Source organism: Lontra canadensis, unplaced genomic scaffold, assembly GCF_010015895.1.
Source record: "Lontra canadensis isolate GAN:19392208 unplaced genomic scaffold, GSC_riverotter_1.0 scaffold30, whole genome shotgun sequence".
Taxonomy (NCBI): Eukaryota; Metazoa; Chordata; class Mammalia; order Carnivora; family Mustelidae; genus Lontra; species Lontra canadensis.
The window spans coordinates 11,036,820-11,058,943 of record NW_022631024.1 but is presented as its reverse complement, the minus strand read 5'-3'; the positions used below and the strand labels follow the sequence as shown (position 1 = coordinate 11,058,943).

The window sequence follows — 22,124 nt, the reverse complement described above, 5'->3', positions numbered from 1 at the left end:
TTGTTTTCAAATCCCAGCTTTGCCATGTAGTAGCTATGTGATTTTTGGTAAGTGGTTTAACCTCTGTTTCTCACCTGCAAAATGGAGGTAAGTAATTAACTGTACGTATACTCCTGGGTTGTTGTGAGACCTAAATGAAACCGGGAGAATAAAAATGCATGACCCATAACGTTCAAATTTCAGTTATTGTTAATATTGTAATTATTTGGTCGAACTTCTTGCCTACTGGGAAGAATGCAATGAGGGTTTTCTAAACCATTATCTTAGTGAATATAGGAATCATGGCATAGAATAAATGTAAAATTGAAATCAGGAGATCCAGATGCAAGTCTTGACTATGCTGTATGTAACTTCAGTTTCCAGATTTTTTCATAAAAAAATTAAACCAACTAAAACAAAATCAGGATCTCTGAGATCCCTTGTCACACAAAAAAAATTGACATTCATAAAAATTACTGAGGTTCCCAAGAGCTTTTGCTTATGTGGGTTATACCGATCACCTTTCACTGTATGAGAAATTAAAGTTGATGGGCACCTGGGTGGCTCAGTGGGTTAAGCCTCTGCCTTCAGCTCAGGTCATGATCCCAGGCTGCTGGTATCGAGGCCCGCATTGGGCTCTCTGCTCAGCAGGGAGCCTGCTTCCCCCCACCCCCCACCTGTTTCTTTGCTTACTTGTGATCTCTCTCTGTCAAATGAATAAAATCTTTAAAAAATAAAAAAAGTAAAGTTGAGAAATTTTAAAATGTTTATTAATTCATTTAAAATAGAAATGATTAACTTACTGCATAGCAACATAAGTAACATTTTAAAGTAAGAATAACTATAAAAATATCTCTAGACCCCCCCCCCAAAAAAAACAAACAAATCTCAATGAGAAGAGTGACATTATTTTGTATTTTTGTAGGTCTCTTTAATGTCTGGCTTTGTGAAAGACAACTGAATTTTCAGGGTGCCTGTGTGGCTCAGTCGGTTAAGCATCTACTTTTGGCTCAGGTCATGATCCCAGGGTCCTGGGATCGAGCCCTGCATTGGGCTCCCTGCTTAGCTGGGAACCTGCTTCTTATTCTCCTTCTGCCTGCCACTCCCCTTGCTTGTGCACTGTTCCTCTCTTTGTCAAATAAATAAATAAAATCTTAAAAAAAAGAGGCAACTGAATTTTCATAGCTGTGTATATCTGCGTCTACATTCTGTCTGTTTCAATATATTTTGGCTGAAGTATATGAAGAAAATCTGGCCTCTATACTCAGATATATATGGAAAAAGGATTTTAATAGTTTGGATAATTGTATATTTTCTTCTTTTATGTGTATCAGATCTCAATAGTTGGTAGTCTCTCTCTCTCTTTTTTTTTTTTTTAAGATTATTTATTTATTTATTTGACAGACCGAGACCACAAGTAGGCAGAGAGGCAGGCAGAGAGAGAGGAAGGGAAGCAGGCTCCCCGATGAGCAGAGAGCCCGACTTGGGGCTCGATCCCAGGACCCTGGGATCATGACCTGAGCCGAAGGCAGAGGCTTTAACCCACTGAGCCACCCAGGTGCCCCAATAGTTGGTAGTCTCTTAAAGGTTAGTTGCACTATGGAAATTGAAACCATATCAGTGGTTTCAATGGTTTCATTTATATGAACTTTTCATTCTCTATTTCATTAAAAATCCCCTAGTTTGTTCTACAGTGTACATGGGTCTTTGACCCATGAATGATTTTGAAACAGCATGCTTTGGTTATTTGGAAAATACTGGTTTAACAAGTTATATAGAATTTCTAAATAGGGACATATTTCATCATATAAAATCCAGTAAATCAGTTTTCTTAATATTACCACTATTCTCCTGGGAAGCTGTGAAGCTTACAATAGCAGATACAAATTTTCCAAAATTCCAATTTTTATTTAAAGGCTTAAATTTTATCACTGGCAACAAATACTGCCAGTTGTTTTCCTTGAAATGACATGCTCACTTTGTTCATTTTCAAGATAATAACTCTCAAACATCCGAATCTGTGAATAACCGTAATTTTCTGTTCTTTCAAGTAAAATGATAGCCCATGAAAAAATTAGCTAGTTTACCTTACAACTCAAACAGTAGCTTAAAGTGCATTTCCTTGAGATAGTCAGTGTAGAGAAGTGCTTTAAGTGTGTTTTCCATTTTGTCACACAAAATATTAAAAAGTTGCATAGTCAGGTATTGAGATTTAAAATCAGTAAATCTTACTGCTTCGTCAAGGACATTCTTTCTTTTCTCCTTTTTACATTTACCATGAGCATTTTTTAAAATTTAATTTAATTTTTTTCAGTGTTCCAGAATTCATTATTAACAATTATTCCAAGTCCTCATACATTCATTTACAATTTGAAATAAGGAACACAGTCTTTTTTCCTTGTTAGATAGACTGAAGTAATTAGTAATACTGTTACCGTTCATATCATAAATTAGATCTTTTCATTGGATCTTTAAGAAAAGTATATAGGTGGGGGGTACCTGGGGGGCTCAGTTGGTTACGGTCATGATCCTGGGGATCAAGTCCTATATCCTGCTCCCTGCTCAGCGGAGAGCCTGATTCTCCCTCTCTCTCTGCCTACTGCTCTGCCTACTTGTGTTCTCTTTCTCTCTCTCTCTCTGTCAAATAAATACATACATACATCTAAAAAAAAAAAAAAAGGAATAGGTGGTATATTCTGGAAAGAATGCTAAGCATTTGCTAAAAATGAAATGAAAATGAAAATGAAATGAAATGAAATGAAATGAAATGAAATCCATCAAGCAACCACTCCAAGAAAACGATTTCATTGGATGGAATTCATCAAGGATATTCTTAAGTTAAAATGGCTTTTTTCTCCCCTGCGGTGTGTGGTGGTGGTAAATACAATGACTGCCGATACGTTTTGGGGGCATTGCTTTGATTAGTGCTAAAGCTAGCAATTTAACCCGACACTGGCTTTGCACCATCCTTGTAAATGTCAACATAGTAAAAAAAGGCAAATCATGCCTTATAATCAGTACAAAAATAGTTTTGGTCGTGCAAACTCTCTGAAAAGGTTTTGAAGTCGTCTGTAGATCACACTCTGAGAACCATTGATACGGAGTCCAAATGTTAAAAAACTTTAGATGGGGGCACCTGGGTGGCTCATTCAGTTAAGCGTCCCAACTCTTGATTTCCGCTCAGGACATGATCTCACGGTTATGAGATTGAGCCCTGAGCTGGACTCTGTGCTGGGCATGAAACCTGCTTAAGATTCTCTCTTTCCCTCTCTCCCTTCCTTTATCGCATGCCCTTCCCCGCCCCGCCATATCTGTCTCCTCCCTCTTTTTTTTTTTTTTTTTTTTTAAGGATTTTATTTATTTATCTGTCAGAGAGAAAGAGGGAGAGAGAGCGAGCACAGGCAGACAGAGTGGCAGGCAGAGTGGCAGAGGGAGAAGCAGGCTCCCCGACAAGCAAGGAGCCCGATGTGGGACTCGATCCCAGGATGCTGGGATCATGACCCGAGCCGAAGGCAGCTGCTCAACCAACTGAGCCACCCAGGCGTCCCTGTCTCCTCCCTCTTTAATAAAAATAAAACTTTATGCAAATGGTCGAAACTTCTCTAATTCCTTCAGCATTAAGACTCATAGGGCTGCAGTGGGCTATAGGAAAGACAACCCCTGGGGTATTGTTTTGGCATCCCCTTGGCATTTATATAGTCTTAAGGGGCTTTCCTATAGTGGAACCTCAGTGAAGATTGATCAGTCAATGCAGATTGCCTAAATATTGTACTTATCAACTTTTTTCTTCTATACCTTATGAACTCAATTTTCTCTGTTCTCATATATACCATGTATTTTCCGAGTCTTGCTGATTCCTCTGTTACTGATTGTACAATATTGTTACTATGAATTTTTTTTCTCCTTGTGGATGTATAAGAAGTAAATCACATGGCATTTGCTCTTTTATGATCTTGGGAATATAAAAGCAGTTAAACAACATACCACACAGCGTCAGAGGCAGAGGCACAAGTAGCCTGGCATAAGATTCAGCATTTAGTAGATGTTTGTAATAATGACCCCCTCTTGAGCATCCTTTCAGGGTCAGGCATTGTGATTTGTATAGATATGAACACATGTACGTATATATAAATATATATATTTAATATAAGTATAAATCATATATGTAAGTATGTATATAATTTAAGTGTATATATTCAAGATATATAAGTAGATAAAAATATATATATTTGTATACAGATATATATATATGCAGATAGTTTATATAAATTTATTTACATAAATGTAGAAATCGTTCACATTTAATTTTCTCAACAGTCCTGCCAGGTATTTGGTATTATACTCACCTCATTGATGAGGAATGAGACTCTAACAGGAGAGAGATTTGCTCAAGGTCACAGAACCTTGGTCTGTCTGGTGCCAAACTTTTCAGTAAGTTCTTAGAGGGGTGAAAACAATATGGGTGGGATGGGGTAGAATTAATTATTTTCCCAATCCCAGATTCTTCTTAACACTTTCCCAAATTTCTCCCCAACTCTTCTTTCTTCCTTGGTTCTATAGCATGTCTCGTGGTATACCTTATTTTAGAATTGTAGAATTGTGTGCAAGGCTTATATTTTCTACTCTGATATAAACTCAGTGAAAACAAACCCATTTTATTTAGATATACATTATATCAGGCACTTGATAAATGTTTATATTAAACTGTAAATGCATGTCCTTTGCTTTGTTCATGGTTTATGTAAATAGTGTATAAACGAAGTCATTTGAATATGTTGATTTTAAATAAATACAGTATTTCCTTTTGAGATGTGAATAATAACCCTGTAATCTATCTGTTCTAGAAATTGCATTTTGTATCTATTGGGGAGGGGTCAAATGTCTTATTTTCAACACCTAAGTTAGAAAATCAATGAAAAATGTGAATATTTTTGTTGATATTATTAGTGTTAAGTTGTACCCTCTGACTCCTTAGAGATGGCTCTACAATAAGAGAATAGGGGGCAGTTGAGTTGATACATTTATTTTTTAGATCAAAGCATATGGAAGAAAGTTGTAAAAGTCTAGCTCAGTCCTCCTTTTAACATAGGAGATAGTCAGTTTGCAGCTTGTAAATCAATTTGGAGATCAAAGCATCTTCTGTAAGATGTCCATCACAGTAAGGTCAGTAACTGGCAGGTGATTATTACTGTCTTTAAAGTAAACAATGATCAGAAGCAGCCAGTGGTGATAATTGCTTTATTTTTGTATAGTCTCTATAAAAAGATTATTTGAAGAGTAACTTCTGTAAAAGGGACTAACCATAATGCTTAGCTAGCATCTTGAGTGGAAACTTGAGATTTGGGTAGAGGAGGGAGAGTGGGGATCATTTCTTGGTAAGCCACATGCAGTTTGCTTCCTGATATGCCCTCAGTGTATCTTTTGTTTTTAGGAAGTTCTTAGGACTGGAGCTCTTTCCTTGGGGCCTTCTTACCACCTTCTCAAAGTTTTGTTTCTGTAAGGTGTCTTAACTAGGTTATGTGAAAGCAAACTCATTAAAGGAATTTACCCCAAGGTTCACTTCTAACTCTTTCAGAGATATTTGGTTCACAAATGAATCTGTGAAAGTTTTGGCTATTAGAATATTTGTGCTGCTCCCGGATATGGAGGTGAGGAGAGGGCATTTCTGTTAAATCACAGCTTAGTCCATGTAGGTCTGAGTTCTGCTCTCTCAGAACTGCTGAGGAGGTGAGAAAAGTAACACCCTTTCTTTGTGTTATCTTCATTAATGCTCGCAACAACCCTTCTGATAAAGTAGTGGTTATTGCATTTGTCACTATACCCAGATACTCTGTTCCACTCCAGTTTTCCATGTACAAAAATAATTTAGTCATATGTTGTCCGGTCACATGAACATATTAATTGAACAGTGGTACATATTGTTGAATATATCAGATCAATTAGGTTGTGTTGTTTGATTCAAATACTAAATTCTGCAATTACTGAAGGCACTTTACTCCATGAAAAAGCTGCTGATTAGGGTACTTTTCAAATTGTGTATGTGTACTGGGGCTAAGATTGTGTAGAAGTCTGGCTCCTTTAGGAAGACTGTCAGCTTCTAGGCATGGGAGCATGGCCTTAAAGTGGTCGTAAACTTTAAAGAAAATGTATTTGGAGTGGGATTTATTTAGACAGTGACAGGCAATAAAAATTAACATATTAAGGGTTTACATTTTCATTGAATATTATCTTAAATATGGTTTAGACGTGTATACTGGTTACAGTCTTCTTATTTTTAAAAAAAACCTAGTGTATTTTTTTTTTAAGATTTATTTAAATCAAAGTGAATTCCATTTTTCCCTTTGGTCTCTTCTATGGTACTATCTTCATCCTTTTTCTCCTTTCAGAAAATTGGGGAGAGTGGGCTTACATGCATTCTAAATATGTGGACTTTTTTTTTTTTTTTTTTACTATGGTTTTTAGGTGTTTGGCCTGTTTTTACTATTACTACTGATATTAAAAGTCTTATATAAACTTCTTTCTAACGGGGTGTATAATCAGAACAGACACTTGTAGTCTAGGAAAACAGAAGAATAAAGGTTATTAATCTGATTATTAGTGGTAAAAGGAAAACCTAACAAACTAATGCTGAGTTCAGAATAATAGACACTTTGGCGGTGGTAGGGGGGGAGAAAGGTCACATGAGGGAATCTTGCTATAAATATTCCCTAATTTGTTCTGATTGATGGTTATGTGTTCTGTATATATATGTAAAAATTCATCATACTTAAGATTTGTTTACCTTACCATATGTAAATTTACCTCAAAAAATAAAATAGTTGTCATATCTGAAGCAAATGTGGCAAAATCTTGATCGTGATTGTGTATGAGTGATGTTTCCTTTTAGTGTTTTTAAATAAAACATATTTACTGTTTTCATGAAAATTTAAAATATTTTATGATAGAAATGAAAAAAAAAATCCTGTCACTCTAAACATGTCAAATTAAACCAATTTATGAGAGCTAAGTTTTTTTCTTCTTTTTTTTCCTTCCTCTGTCATTTTTCAGGTTTGGAATTTTGTCTTTTTCTTGGATATTACTGGAGAAGTATAGAGAATGAAGTCGTGTTTTACTGATACCACTTGTTTAAAGAGAACAAATTCAATCTTGATATTGAAACCAGCTTATATATAATTTTATTTCATTCTTGACTCTGACTGGAGAAAAGCCAGCGCACTTAGCTCTTTTAGGTATATGGCAGTTCTAATTACACACCAGTTTTAAAGGTTTTGTCTTTCCTAAGCCTAATACTTATTGAAGATTTTCTATGTACTTGATATTGTGAGAACTGTCTTGTAGGGAGATGTTACTCTTTCATTTTGCATTTGAGGACCCAGAGAATCTGAGTTCTCATGGATGAAGAAGTAAGGAGGCCCCATACTGGGCCTCTAAATGGTACTTAAGCTGCCAATGTCAGTATAAATCGGAAGGTAATTATCATTTTTTGTAACTGACTCTTTATTGCCACAAATAGATCATCACTATCTTAAGAGACATTCATGTACTGTTTAGAAGTCTTCTAGAGCTTATATTGAATGGTCTTTAAAATTTCAGAATTATTTCTGACACTTTCTTATAACTTAGCAACATGGCATTGTCCTTTAAAACAAAATCTGGAGTAAAGAGAAATATTTTCATTTTCTTACTGTATGAAAAAAAGGCTATTTGTAGGTCATCTTTTTTAAAAAGGCAAGAAACTCTCTCTCCAAACCACATTAGAACCCATGCCAAGTTGGTACAGGGCCCTTACGAGAGTAATGATGTAAGAATTTGAAAGAGGACATAATGCAGCTGCCAAAACTCACACTGTTCAGGATCAACACCGTCTGTCTGCCAGAGTCCGCAGCTCAATATTTTTTTTGGTGTGTACCGAGTTATAATCACATACATTTATCTCTTCGGGGGTAGGGAAATAAGGATTTATTGTTTGATAAACTCAGTGCTTTCTGAGGTCATGGTGCTCTTTTGCCTCTCATGCACTCCTGAGCATTCCTCCCCGACTAACTCCCACGTATTCTCCTGGGTAGATTCTTCCAAAATGTGACACAGAGGGGCAATTCACACCTTGCCTAGTTTCTGTTTTGCAAGAAAACCCTTCTCTTGCCTGGTTCTGTATTCAGGAAGACTCATGTGCTACATTCCATCCATTTGCCAAGTCTTGGACTCTTATCCAAGGTAAAGTATTTGAGTATGTAATTACCCTTACACATACTGGCAACCGTATACTTTTTCCTGGCCTCTCTTAGAGAAAACTCAAAGCCAGAGGAGCAGATCCAGATGTTCTTCAGTCTGGCATCCTCAATTCAGAATTCTAGATGGCAAGACTTCATTTGTAAGTGTACCAAGCTTACTCAGCACCTGCTTTTGCTAACCATCATATTTTTATGACCAGAGATTGTGGAGTTTACATCCTTTGCTGAGCAGAAGGAACACCATATCAGAGCTGCATGCGAAGTGACTCTCCATCATTTGAGACAAATATTTGATTTGCTCCAGCAGCATGCAGAAGAGTCTAGCCTTGCTGTGGGAATAAGTCTGGGATGAGAGCAGGTGCAACTGCAGCTGCAGCTTCTTAACCAAATCTGGCCTTGTTTAATTTTTAAATAGTCTAAAACATTTGGCATCAATATAAGTGAACCATTATGGGCTCTCTGGCACCTAACATAGTACCTTGCCCAAGGAGGGAGGTGCTCACTGACTATATCCAGTCACCATTTATTGAACACCTTCCATGTGTACCAGGCTATGTACTAGAGACTGGTGATGAATAAGATCTTTTTTCAAGAGACCCATAGCCTTGGGAGGCATAGACTCTTAAACAGATAAATTACAATTCACCCATTTTATTTGTTGTTGATGCGTTTTAGTATTTCGTTCAGTTCGTAAGTTAGCTACAGAAATCAATGCACAGGATTGACTTCCTGACCTTCTAAGAACAAACATGGGATTTCCCTTCCAATTCTAAAGTATGCTTACTTGCTTGCGTTTTTGCCTCTTGAGATACCTCTTCTGACTTACTCAGGGATGAAGATTTCTGGAGTGTGGAAAGAAAATGCTAGTATAATGCAGGAAGACTTTCCTAAGAAGTCTTCCAGAATTGGTTATTCTGTTCTAAGTGATGTTTGATTTATATAAAAGTAATGTGCAGTTGCATCAGTCCTTCTAGATATGTTGGTTATATGCAAGTAAGACTAGGAAAAATGATTCCCTTCTTTCTGTGGAAAGTAGGCTTCCTTCATCTGAATTTTTGCATAATTAGGGCAGAACCAGATAGTACATTTTTTTGTCATAACTGTTTCTGAATAGATGAGGTCACGTTTATTTAGTAATTATATAGTTCCTATGTTTTAACTTGTTTTTCTTTCAACCACCCCTCCCTCAATTTTTGAGGATGAGTATATGGGTATTTCCATTCGGCTTCTCTTAACCATAAAAAGAATGTTAAATTGCTTTCATACAAACTAGTTTTCTCATTTCCTTGATGGAAAACAGTCTCAGACAAAACATGTAATATTAAAATAAGAAAAGCTAATACTCGTATAGTGCTTATGTTCCAGGTTTTGGTTTTAGGGCTTTATCTGTAAAGTACTTAAAAGAAGCATTGTCTAATCCTCATGACAATCCAATAATAGTACTTATTATTTTTCCCATTTTACAGATGAAAACAGGAAGGCAGGGCATGCTTAGGTGGCTCTGTTACTTAAGCATCTGACTCTTGATCTCAGCTCAGGTCTCAATCTCACAGTCATGAGTTCAAGCCCTGAGCTTAAAAAAGAAAAAAAGAAAGAAAGAAAACAGGTAGGCATAGTGAGGTAAATAACTTGCCCAAGTTCATCTAATTAATAAACAGCAGAGTCAGGATTTGAACTCAGGAGTTCCAGACACATTGTGTTCTTAATGAGTGCACTTTCAACCTCATACTCAAATTGACATTGAATGTTACAGACTTCCCTAAAAGTAAGGGGCATTAATTTTCTACCATTTGAGTTCCTCCTGTGTAGCTAGGCATTCCACATGTCATTTTATTTCTTTTCAATCTTATTGATATGTGAATTGGCCCCTTTTACAGTTAACATTTGTGGAGCACTTTGTATGGATCAGGCATTGTACTAAGAAGTTTACTTGTGTTATCTCAGTAATTGTTCACAGTAGTTCTGTAAATCCTTACTGTTATTCTCAAAGGTAGAGAAAGTCACTTGCTTGGAGTCAGATAGCTGAGGAGGACAGAGTTTAGATCTGACTGTAGGTTTGCCTGACTCCAGACCCCAAGCTTTTAACTATCATGTAATATTTGGTGAGAGGAAGTATTGTGAGGTGAGTCCTGAAGACAGAACCAACTCTTATTCCTCATCCTTAATGCTCATATATTGTGTTGACTAATCATGACCCTTGCTTTTCTTACTACTTCATGTTCTCATAAAGGCATCAGAGATGGCCTTCTTGTCTGAAGACAAGATTCTTCTGTAACTCATGTCTTCACAATATCGTGGCATTTGGTGAACTTGGTCTTTTATTTAAAGCTTTGACTTTTTCTTTAATTTCATTTGCTGGGGCTCATCACTCTAGAGATTTCTTTCTATCTTCATAGGGATTTCTGAAAGTTATAGTTGGGTGATCTTAAGCATCTGTGAGGTTCTATTCCCAAAATACTGTAGTTTATCTTTATCTTGCCTCCTTAGGATTGTAAATCTATTTTCTTTACCTCCTAAGATATGGTTGGTATTGAACATTTTTGTTTATTTTAAATTATTTTTTTATGTGGAACCTTTATGCTCTCATATCTCACTCCCTCCCTCCCATTAGCAAAGTCAAACCTAAATGGTTTAGAACTGAGTATGTTTTCTGTCCTTTCTCTCTTTTCCTAATTGTCTTTTTTTCTGTCATTCTAGATTATCTCTTCTTTCTGTTGAACTAGTTGGTCACTAAGATTTATTAAGTCTAACTCCCAAATACAGATCTGTCACTCTGACCTGAGGTAATCAACATCATTAGATATCAGAAAAATGAAAATTTAAAAAAGTGAGGTAGTAATGCATACCCACCTCAATGGCTAAAATTAAAATAGCAAACAAATTGACTACTTCAAGTATTGGTGGGAACAACCCAAGTACTCAATCTCTGTTAGCAGAAGTGGAGTATAAATTGAGAGAAACATTTGAAAGCTCTTGAGTAATATCTATGGAACTTGAACATAGGCAGTTTTATTTCTAGGCACATACCCAACAAAAATGGGTAAAGTATGAACTGAAAGACATGTATAAGAATGTTCTAGCAGCATTATTTGTAGGAGTCCCCAACTGGAAACAGGTATCTTTCCACAGTTAGAGTGGATAAATAAATTGTGTTATAACCCATAAAATGGAATACCATATGGAAGTGATACCAGCAAACTATTACAACATGCAACAGCATTGATGAATGTCCTAGACAGTATGTTGAACAAAAGAAGCCAGACACAAAAGATTACATAATGTAGGGATACCTTTATATTGAGTTAAAAAATAGGCAGAACTAATTTGTGGTGATAGAAGTCAAAAGGGTGGTTACTTTTAATTACAGATAGATAGATAGATCTCTTATATCTATAGATATATATATATATATAGATATAGATATAAGAGATCTATCTATCTATCTATCTATCTGTAATGACTGGGAGGAGGCATAAAGGAAGTTTCTGAAGTACTAATGTTCTAATCCTGACTTGGGAGTTGTTGATTCCACAAATGTGTTCACTTTTTAAAAAATTCATTGAACTATATATACATTGGAGATAAATTGTGTTTTATTGTATGTTTATACTTGAATAAACAAGTTTATTATTTTTAAAAGCTAGGCAATGGTTTGGTTAAATAGTTTGAGGGGAAGCATCGGGGTCAAGGACTTGGGTTAAAATGCCATCTCTAGTTAATGGCTTTGGATTAGTCACTTAAGAATGGCCTTAAAGAATGATGTTTTTCTCCGTGTATTTACGGTAAAGATCTGGAGGGAGTCATATCAAACCAATAATACTTTTGGCCAGGAGTAGAATTGTGAGGTTTCACTTTTTATACTGTGCACTACCTCTTACATTTTAAGTGATTTTTAAAAAAGATTTTATTTATTTATTTGACAGAGATCACAAGCAGGCAGAGAGGCAGGAAGAGAGACAGGCAGGCAGAGAGGCAGGGAAGCAGGCTCCCTGCTGAGCAGAGAGCCCGACGACTCGGGGCTCGATCCCAGGACTCTGGGATCATGACCTGAGCCGAAGGCAGAGGGTTTAACCCACTGAGCCACCCAGGCACCCCCAATTAAGTAATTTTTCAGTAATATTTTAATCAAGGAAAGCCTGCATGGCTCAGTCAGTTCAGCGGCTCAGGTCGTGTTCCCAGAGTCCTGGGTTGGAGTCCCACATCGGTTTCCTTGCTCAGCAGGGAGTCTGTTTCTCCCTCTCTACGCCTGCTGCTCTCCCTGCTTGTGTTCTGTCTCTCTGACAAATAAATAAAATCCTTGAAAAAAAATTTTTAATCAAACTTTAAAAAAAAAGAAATCCACGACATTGATGGAGGAAATGTTAAGTGGTATGACAAGTAATAAGGTATGTTATTTGGTGCCCCACAAATTAGATCCCATTTAGTCATGTTTATTTTTCAACTTGGTAAAATAGCAAGAGACATTACTCAGGTTGAAGAGAGTAAATGTTAAACCAAACCAAATGCAATAAGCAAAAAAAAAGACTAGCTCCCTCTCTTTGCATTTAAAAAAAAATTTGTGGTAAAAAAACACCTGAAATTTATCATCTTAACCCTTTTAAAATGTACAGTTCATTAGTGTGAAATATATTGCTAATGTTGAACCACGGCTCTTCAGAACTTTCTCATCTTGGAAAATGGGAACCCTATACCCATTAAACAGCTTCCCATTTTCCCTTCTCCCAGCTCCTGGTCACCGCTATTCCACTTTGTGTTTCCATGAATTTGACTACTTTCAGATAACCCATATAAATGGAATCATACAGTATTTGTTTTTTTGTGACTGGCTTATTTCACTTTGTATAATGTCCTCAAAGTTCATACATGTTACAGCAAGTGACATCTTTCTTGCCACCACGGTGGTCAAAACCATCGTCTTTTCATCTGACTGCAACAGTCCAAATGGCCCCCTTGCCTCTAGTCTTGCCCACCTCTAATTCGTCTTCCACCCAGTGGCTAAATGCAAATCTGACTTGAGAACTTGATGCCCTATCTTTAGATAAAATTTAAATGCTTTAACCTGACATGGTTTTCACTCTTAGGCCCTAATAAACTATTTCCTAAGCCACATCATTTCCTCATGGCTCCCAAACTAGATATACTCTCTGGTTCATACATTCTGAGTTTTTTCCTTGATCATGCTGTTTTATCTTCTCAGCCAGTATTTGTTGACGGAGAATCATGAATGAATCATGACTTTGACTGAAGCTTACTTTGCTTGTCAGCTGCCCCTGCATGGAACTAACTTAGAGACTTAAAGTCAGAATGTAATAGTTTGACAATAAAATACAGGCTTCCCATTTTTAGAGCTTTTCTCAACTAAAAATGGTCTGATCTGAAAACAAAAGAAACTTAAGAAATATGTTGACCAAATTCACATGAAGGGGAATAAAATGATAGGGAATTTTCCTTATTTTAAAGTCTTCGTTTCACTTGGCACTTTAATAAAGAATACATTAAAGGCTTCTCTTTCTCTCTCGCTCTCTCTCTCTCTCTCTTACTCACTCATACTGTAATTTAATTATTTATTTATTGAGGGCCTCCTATGCATTTAAGCTGTGAATCAACGAAGTAAAATTCTGAGAGAAGTTTGTACATCTTGAATAGCTATACATATTTCAGTAATTACCCAGTTCATATAACTTCTTTTGTTTCTCAAGCAGTGTTTTCTTTCATTTCTTCTTCTTCTTCTTCTTTTTTTTTTTTTTTTTAAGAATTTTAGTTATTAGAGAGAGACAGACAGCGACAGAGAGCACAGTGGGGAATAGAGGGAGAAGCAGGCTCCCTGCCAAGTAGGGAGCCGGATGGGGGGCTGGATCCCAGGACCCTGGGATCATGACCTGAGCCGAAGGCAGATGTTTCACTAACTGAGCCACCCAGGTGTCCCTCAAGCAGTTTCTTGACTGCTAGATGCAAAGTAGCTAGTGTTTGGAGTTCACATACCCATCATAAAACAAAGTATGTTGTACGATCTTTTTTTTTTTTTTAAGCTAGTTAGATTGAGGAGGAAATCGCACATTAGACTCTCAGTGGGACTGAAGTCACCCTCTTTTCACAAGTTTAGTGAATTACTGAAACGGCTGGAATGAGTGTCACAGCTTGAGCTTGACAAAGGAAACCCCTTCCTGTCTTATGAGCCTTCTTTATTCCCCCTGAGCTGCAGCCGCATTGCGTATATGGTTTCTTGAATATATGATTTGGTCTCTCCTGGCAGTGCTCTGCTTATATTATTCCTTATGCCTGAAAAGCTCCTTATCTTGTTCTTTTCTTTTCTACAAATTCTATTTCTCTTTCAAGACTCATCTCAGATGTTTCTCCTCCAAGTTGTCTTCCCCTTACCAGGTTAAGTGCTATTACTTGGGACTTCCATAATCCTGGGCTTTCCTTTATCATACACTTAGAGCACCATGTGGTCTGTTTAAGGTTTGTGTCTGCTACTAGACTGTGAGCTCCTTTTGAGGTTTAAGGCTTTTCTGTGCTTAGTTTGCTGCTACGTAGGTTCTCAGTGATTCTTTGAATGAATAAATTGTATTGTTACTGAATGATTGATTAAAAAAAGTGTGTGACTGAAGGAGTAACAAAAGCCCAATGCCAAACCTACTTAAGAAGCCAAGTGATTTCTAATCATAAGTTTTGTGCGATGCAGTCTTGTTCCTGTGTAGGCCTTATTCACCAGCAAACTTGGACATCTGTCTGACCCTTACAAAGAAAAAACAAAAACAAAAACTCCCTAAAGGGAAGAGAACTAACAATAATTGAATACTACTTTGTGTTGGGCACTAGGGACTTTGTCATTTACAGCTTTCATTTGGCTGTATGGGGAACTTAGTATTTTCCCTTTTAACAGCTAAGGCAACTGACACTGAGAGAATTTTAGTTAGAAATTTAGTAATTTGAGGGGCGCCTGGGTGGCTCAGTGGGTTAAAGCCTCTGCCTTCGGCTCAGGTCATGATCCCAGGGTCCTGGGATCGAGCCCTGCATCAGGCTCTCTGCTCAGCGGGGAGCCTGCTTCCTCCCTTCCTCGCTCTCTGCCTGCCTCTCTGCCTACTTGTGATCTGTCTGTCAAATAAATAAGTAAAATCTTTAAAAAAAAGAAAAGAAAAGAAAAGAAATTTAGTAATTTGATTAAACCCTTGTTATCTTACTGTCTGTGCTTTTTTCGTCCGCATTTTGCTGTCTGCCCGAAATTAAGGGTCTTATCTGGTATATCCTAGTCATCTGTTATCAAAAGGTAGCCACAAATTTTAAAAACTGTTTTAGTTTGTTTTTTTGAGAGATTGAGAGAGAATGAGCACAAGGAGGGGGTGGGGGATGTAGGCTCCCCACTGAGCAGGGAACTGGCCTCTGGGCTGGATTCCAGGACCCCAGGATCATGACCTGAACTTAAAGGCGGACACTTAACCCACTGAGCCACCCAGGCACCCCTAGAAACTTTTAAAGCAGAATGAATGCTTTAATATAATATTAACGATAATTTTGCTTTACCATTTATAAAGGGCTTTTGCATTCACTATGATAATCTAAAGATGGATTCTTTTAAGATACTATAAATTCTTACAAACAGCATTAAAATATTGGCATAGAGCATTGGTGCAGTGGAGACTGTAGTGTCTTAGCAAATACTGTATTTCTCCAAATTAGACTAAATTGTTCATACTTCAGTAAATTTTTTAAAGAAATCATACAGTTTTTCTACTTTTTCTAATTAAATAATTTTTCTAATTAATTAAGCCTAATAAATAATGATATTTAGCTATTTTTAGAAGTTCCATGCATAATTTAGACTGAATATACTTGCTAACATCCCAGAAATCTATTTTCATTGTATGTGAAATTGCATTGTACTGCCCCATGTTCTTGTCATCTTGGAAACTAGTTCTTTTCAAAGTCAGGAACAGAAAAAATTTTATCTAGTCTTTGGCAGGAAAAAATTAAAAGATAAGAAAGTCCCACCAAACCATAGAAAATCAAACTACAGTAGTGAAATGAGCAGGTTCCTAAGCGCCATTCATCTGTGTTCAAATCTGGATGTTGTTTCCTAGCACTTTTAACAGTGGACAGATAATTTCTTTCCAAGTTCAGTATCTTCATCAATAAAATAGAGGCTAATAACAGGGGCGCCTGGGTGGCTCAGTGGGTTGGGGCCTCTGCCTTAGGCTTGGGTGGTGATCTCAAGGACCTGGGATTGAGCCCCACATTGGCCTCTCTGCTCAGTGGGAAGCCTACTTCCCCCTCTCTCTGCCTGCCTCTCTGCCTACTTGTGATCTCTGTCAAATAAACAAATAAAATTTATTTAAAAATAAGTAAAAAATAGAGGCTAATAACAGTATCAGGTTTTTTTAAGGTGGTTTCTATTGTGAAGTGACATGTTTATAAAAGTATTGCTTAGGGTCTGATAAATGGTAGCCCCTTGATAAATGTTACTTGCTATTATTTGGGAGAGTGTGTATTTCTGCAGCATTTTAGGTAAATGCAAGTATCAAAGTCTTTTAGCAGACCCACAGCTTTCTCAGAAGTCTAACTTTTCACATTGAGCTGATCAGCTTTTATTTCTGGAGAATGAAGTTACTGTGACAATTTCACTCCTGTGTGGTACAAACATCTGCAGGAAACTGGGGACATTATTTTCTGTTAAGGAGAAATCTCTCTTGTAATACTCAAATTCAGCAGGATTTACAGGGGAAATTATAAAGAAATGAAAAATGATAATAGTTTTATTAGTTATTTTGTGGAAAGTAGAAGGCATTTTTCTTCCTGTCAATATTTGAATTCCTCTTGACCATAGGTACTTGGGTAAACATTACTGTGTGCTGGTGTGAAACCATGTGAGTAGAATCTATTCAGTTGGATTATATGACTTCAGGTGTTTTGTTTTTTTCCCTCTCCAGGAATTTTGATTTTTAAGTTGATAACTTAGTACAGTGTCCTGAAAGGTTTTCCTTTTCCAGCCATGGCCTGAGAAAAGTGGTATTTAAACAATTAGGCAGAGCAAATATTACATGATGTAAGAGGGCCACATTGTGAAGGATTCTAAAGGCAAGCTTTTTTTTCTTAACACCTTTGGATTTCTTACACGTACAGTATCTGAAACAAAGTTGTCCTTCCATAAAGATTTTTTGAATAAATTATATTCTTGGTTATCTTCTTGGTAAGAATTTATAGAATTTTCTATTACATTTGGGAAATCAAAAATATATATCTGTATTTATACCTTTGCTCCTAAAATTTGAAAATAATTTCAGTGTGATGATAATGGTTTTGTGCATCTTAATTTATCAGCACATTTGTCCATTTCATTTTTATCCCAAAGGTGGAACTGATTCTTGATTCACGGTATTGTTTTCAAGTAATGAAACACATCCATGAGATTATTTTTGTTTTATTTTGAATAGATTGTTTTTGTTTCTGGAACTTTTGGAACTGATTTTAAAACTTCCCTGTGTCCTCTTTTTTTTTTTTTTTTAAGAATTTAGTTTTTTTTTTTTTTATTAAGATTTTATTTATTTATTTCACAGAGAGAGATCACAAGTAGGCAGAGAGGCAGGCAGAGAGAGAGATAGAGGAGGAAGCAGGTTCTCTGCTGAGCAGAGAGCCCGATGCGGGACTCGATCCCAGGACCCTGAGATCATGACCTGAGCCGAAGGCAGAGGCTTAACCCACTGAGCCACCCAGGCGCCCCTCCCTGTGTCCTCTTGGAAGGTTTTCAGGATTCCTGTCAACTGCTCAGCATGTTTAGGGATGTCTGTTTTATTTTACTATGGAGAGCCTTCTACTTTCTTCCGCTGTTTGAATTTTCCTTTAAAACTCTCCTCCTGGGGCATGTGGGTAGTTCAGTCTGTTAAGTGTCTAACTTTAGCTCAGGCCATGATCTCGGGATCTTGAGATCAAGCCCTGTGTTGGGCTCCGCAGAGATTCTCTCTTCTCCAATCTCTCTCCCTGTGCCCCTCCCCCCCAATTCTGCATGCCTGCTCTCACTCTCAAAATAAATAACCAACAAAATAAATCTTAAAACCCAAAATCTTTTCTCGTTATTGAACAAACAAAAACTTTATTTTATTTGGGTGGCAGCTAATTACAGCACATTTTCAGTGTTTGTAAGCTTAGGGTGAGACAAGTGCTATCAGTCCCTGTTGGTAGGAGTACAGATTGATTAGATCAATTAGAAAAAAAAAAAGGTCAGGAATGCAGATAGTGATTTTTGTATAAGTGTTTGCTATAGTATTATTTATAGTAGAGAATACCAGGGTCCTGGGATTGAGCCCCACATCCAGCTCCCTGCTCAGTGGGGAGCCTGCTTCTCCCTCTCCCCTGCCCTGGTTATGCTTTCTCTTGTTCTCTCTCTCTCAAATAAATAAATAAACTCTTTAAAAAAATAAAGTAAAATAAAGTTTATTGGATGCATATGTTTCTTCATTTTTTTTTTTTTTAAGATTTTATCTGAGAGATAGAATGAGTGAGAGAGAGCATGAGCACATGAGCAGGGGCAGAGGAAGAGGGAGAAAGCAGGCTCCCCTACTGAGCAGGGAGCCCGATGTGGGGCTCGATTCCAGGACCCTGGTTATTTGACCTGAGCTGAAGGCAGACACTTAACCGACTGAGCCACCCAGGTGCCCCCATTTTAATGACTTTTTAAAAATACTTATATGTGAACAAATTAGAATATAAAACTATAGAAAATTGATTCCATTGTGTATGAACTACATCAAGATATCAGTGAAGATTTTCTCTGTCGGTGGAATTGTAGATGACAAGTTTTCTTTATCTTTTTCTTTATTATGTAGATTTTCTATATAGGTCATGTATTACATGTATAATGACAGAAAAACTACCAGTATTTAAAAAAAAATCGCTAATATATTAGCTACAAAATAAGACTAGAGGGAATTTACTAAACGTTGACAAGGGTTTTCTTTAGATAGATTGTGAATAACTGTTTTTGGATTGTGAATAACTTTTTTTGTGTTCCTAGTTTTTGTGTTTCCCAGTCTATCTGCAGTAAGATAAGATAAAAAATAAGTTATTTTATAAGATATAACTGCAGTCAGCTAGGAATTTGCCTGAAGAGAATTTTCTTTATGAGACCTTTTGTAATAATTTTTAAAGGAAAGACATGCTTTCTTTGCATTTTTTGATAGCTGTGGTAGATTTGATATTCTGAATCTTTTAAATATGTTTCTTCTGTACAATTTCTGATTGAATTGGGTGAAGTAGTTATTACTGCTAGTGATAAAGTGTCATACCCTTTGAAATTGGTGTGAGGGTGACCCTCCATTTTACTACTGATATGCCAGCTTCAAAGTATTTTTCTTTTATGTTCTTGCTATGTTGTATTTACTGTATGGAGCTAGGAGCTCTTTAATAAGCAGAAGTAGCATTTCATCTATAAATGGCTTATTTTGCCCAGCTGTTAACACCTGAAACAAATATTTTAGATACGCTTAAGCCTTTGAAAGCTGTTATTTAAAAAAACTAGAGTTATTCTCATAGATGAATATGAAAGCAGGATGGATAATAGTAATAGATATTTATAAAACTATAGCTACTACTTGTCAAGCCTCTGTGGTGTTCTGGGCACTGTATCAGACACTGACAAACATATAATTTTCACAACAGCTGTATGAAGTTGTGTATTTCTTTACCTTTTTTCCCTGTAGAGAAGGTACCTGTGGTTCAGAGAGACAAATTTGTCTAGTGCCACACAGTCAGGGAGTGCTCAAGCTGAGACTAGATTCAAGTCTTTGTGACTGCAGTGCCCAAATGTGGGACCTTTGTCTTGTTTCCTGTTGTATATTTAGTACCTAGAACAGGAGCTGTATATGCTAAGCACTCAACATATACCCTTCGAATGAATGAGCTGTATGCCTAGAAGCTTCTAAGTGGCCAAGCAAAATAAATTGTTCTGTTCCAGTAACAGAATTATATAGAGAAGTGAGGCTGACACAATATAATGCTATTAGCCAAATTGAGGTACTTAACACCAAAATCTAGGTCATAATAACAAATGATCAGATTGGGATCTTCTTTTTTGATGTAATTGTCTAATTTCTTCTGAGTACATATGCTAGATCTCTTTTCCACTTAACTTTGATATCCAGTGAACAAAGAAAAAGCAAAAGATAAATGATATTGAATCTTTACCAGTGAAAAAAATCTAGGTGGAAACTCAGGTTCTGTAAATGTCAAGAAACTACAATGGGAATTTCTTGATTGGGACATTAGGAACCTCGGGTTTTGTGGAAATAACAATGTGCCATTGCAGTACATGGATATACTTTATTTCACTGGTAACAGCAATTTCTTTTTATAATTCTATGTCAGCAAAGACTAAATTCCAATTGGGAGAAAGTTTTAATATTTAGACATCTTATAAGCATAAGTGGTTCTAGTTTCTAAGATGAATCGTTACAGAAGCCTTGTTGTGACTCTAGCCTTTCCTTCTCTTTGCATTTATTGTGTCTCAAATATTCTTGGTTGCTAAGAATTAGCTGACTCATGGGTTGAGTACTCAGAGTACACTAAGCTGTGTAATCATGATGGTCATAGCATGTGCCATTAAAGGAATGCTGAGTGCTATATACACAATATTAGGAAAGGGGGTGAAGGCAGTATGTATCACATTTAATGTTCCAGTGTATCATGATTCCTGGAATGTCATTCCATGCCTAGACCGCTTTACGGTCTCCCCTGCAGAAATTATCTTGTTCTTAATCATTCATCAAAAGGAGACTGGGTTTTTGCATGAGATAGTGGTTTACCACAGATCTGAGTATTGGTCATTTGAAACCAGCCTATGTGTTTGAAGGTATTTCATTTCCTTAGTGGTTTAAAAACCATTAAGAGGGGCGCCTGGGTGGCTCAGTGGGTTAAGCCGCTGCCTTCGGCTCGGGTCATGATCTCAGGGTCCTGGGATCGAGCCCCGCATCGGGCTCTCTGCTCTGCAGGGAGCCTGCTTCCTCCTCTCTCTCTGTCTGCTTGTGATCTCTCTCTGTCAAATAAATAAATAATCTTTAAAAAAAAAAAATAATAAAAAATAAAAACCATTAAGATCTTGTAGTTTAGTGTATCTCTTTGCTTGAATCAAACACAGCTGAGAGTACATTCTTCCATATTCTTATGGATTGTGTTAGTTCAGCTTCAGCAGATGGCCAGGCACTTCCCCAAATCACTGGGTTCATTCTGAGTTTCTCAGATCTCTACCATTTTTTAAATGATAGAGCTCTGGCCATGAGCTTTGTCAGCCTCATGAGGGCAGCTGATATATCTGTTTTGTTCATCATTCAACCTAGGTCTGTGTATTATACATATTGGGAACTTCATACTTATTGGATGAATGACAAAAAAAGAAGGCTCTACTTGATCAGCATTTAGTAAGAACTCAGAAACACCTGCCTGCTGAGGAGCCTTTCCTTTGGTTATCTTTTGTGATTTCTTTATGTATGCTAATGGCATCTGTGAAAATCCTTGCAGTCTATTTTATCTTTCTTTATTTAACTGTCTTTCTTGTCTGTCTGTCTAATCTATCTGATTAAGCAGTCCTGTCAAACCTTTGATGGTAACTAGGCTTTGCAGAGACTGAATTTGAATACACTCGGCCAGTCCAAATTTCTCACCTCTAAGTGCTGTCTACCCTTTAGCCTCTAGTATGAATGGGTTTTTTTGGACCACTATTGGTAACAAGGACTCAGAAATGACTTGTTATCGCTAGATAGCAGCCAAGCTGAAACTTGATGTCCTCTGTCTAATCCAGCCCGTTTCTTGGAGGCAAATCTACCTTTTCGATGTCTGACTACACCACACTATCTCCCTTATAGTTCTTTTTCTTCTTCTTCTTCTTCTTCTTCTTCTTCTTCTTCTTCTTCTTCTTCTTCTTCTTCT

At 36.9% G+C, this 22,124-nt stretch overlaps 1 protein-coding gene and 1 long non-coding RNA gene across 3 annotated transcripts in view; one reads left to right on the top strand and one right to left on the bottom strand.

Moving 5' to 3' along the window:
• The window catches only part of NR6A1 (nuclear receptor subfamily 6 group A member 1), a 224,402-nt gene that overhangs the window by 80,125 nt on the left and 122,153 nt on the right, over positions 1 to 22,124 (top strand). The gene's annotated exons all lie outside the window — the stretch shown is intronic.
• LOC116872569 overlaps positions 1 to 22,124 on the bottom strand; it is a 43,117-nt gene that overhangs the window by 13,685 nt on the left and 7,308 nt on the right. The gene's annotated exons all lie outside the window — the stretch shown is intronic.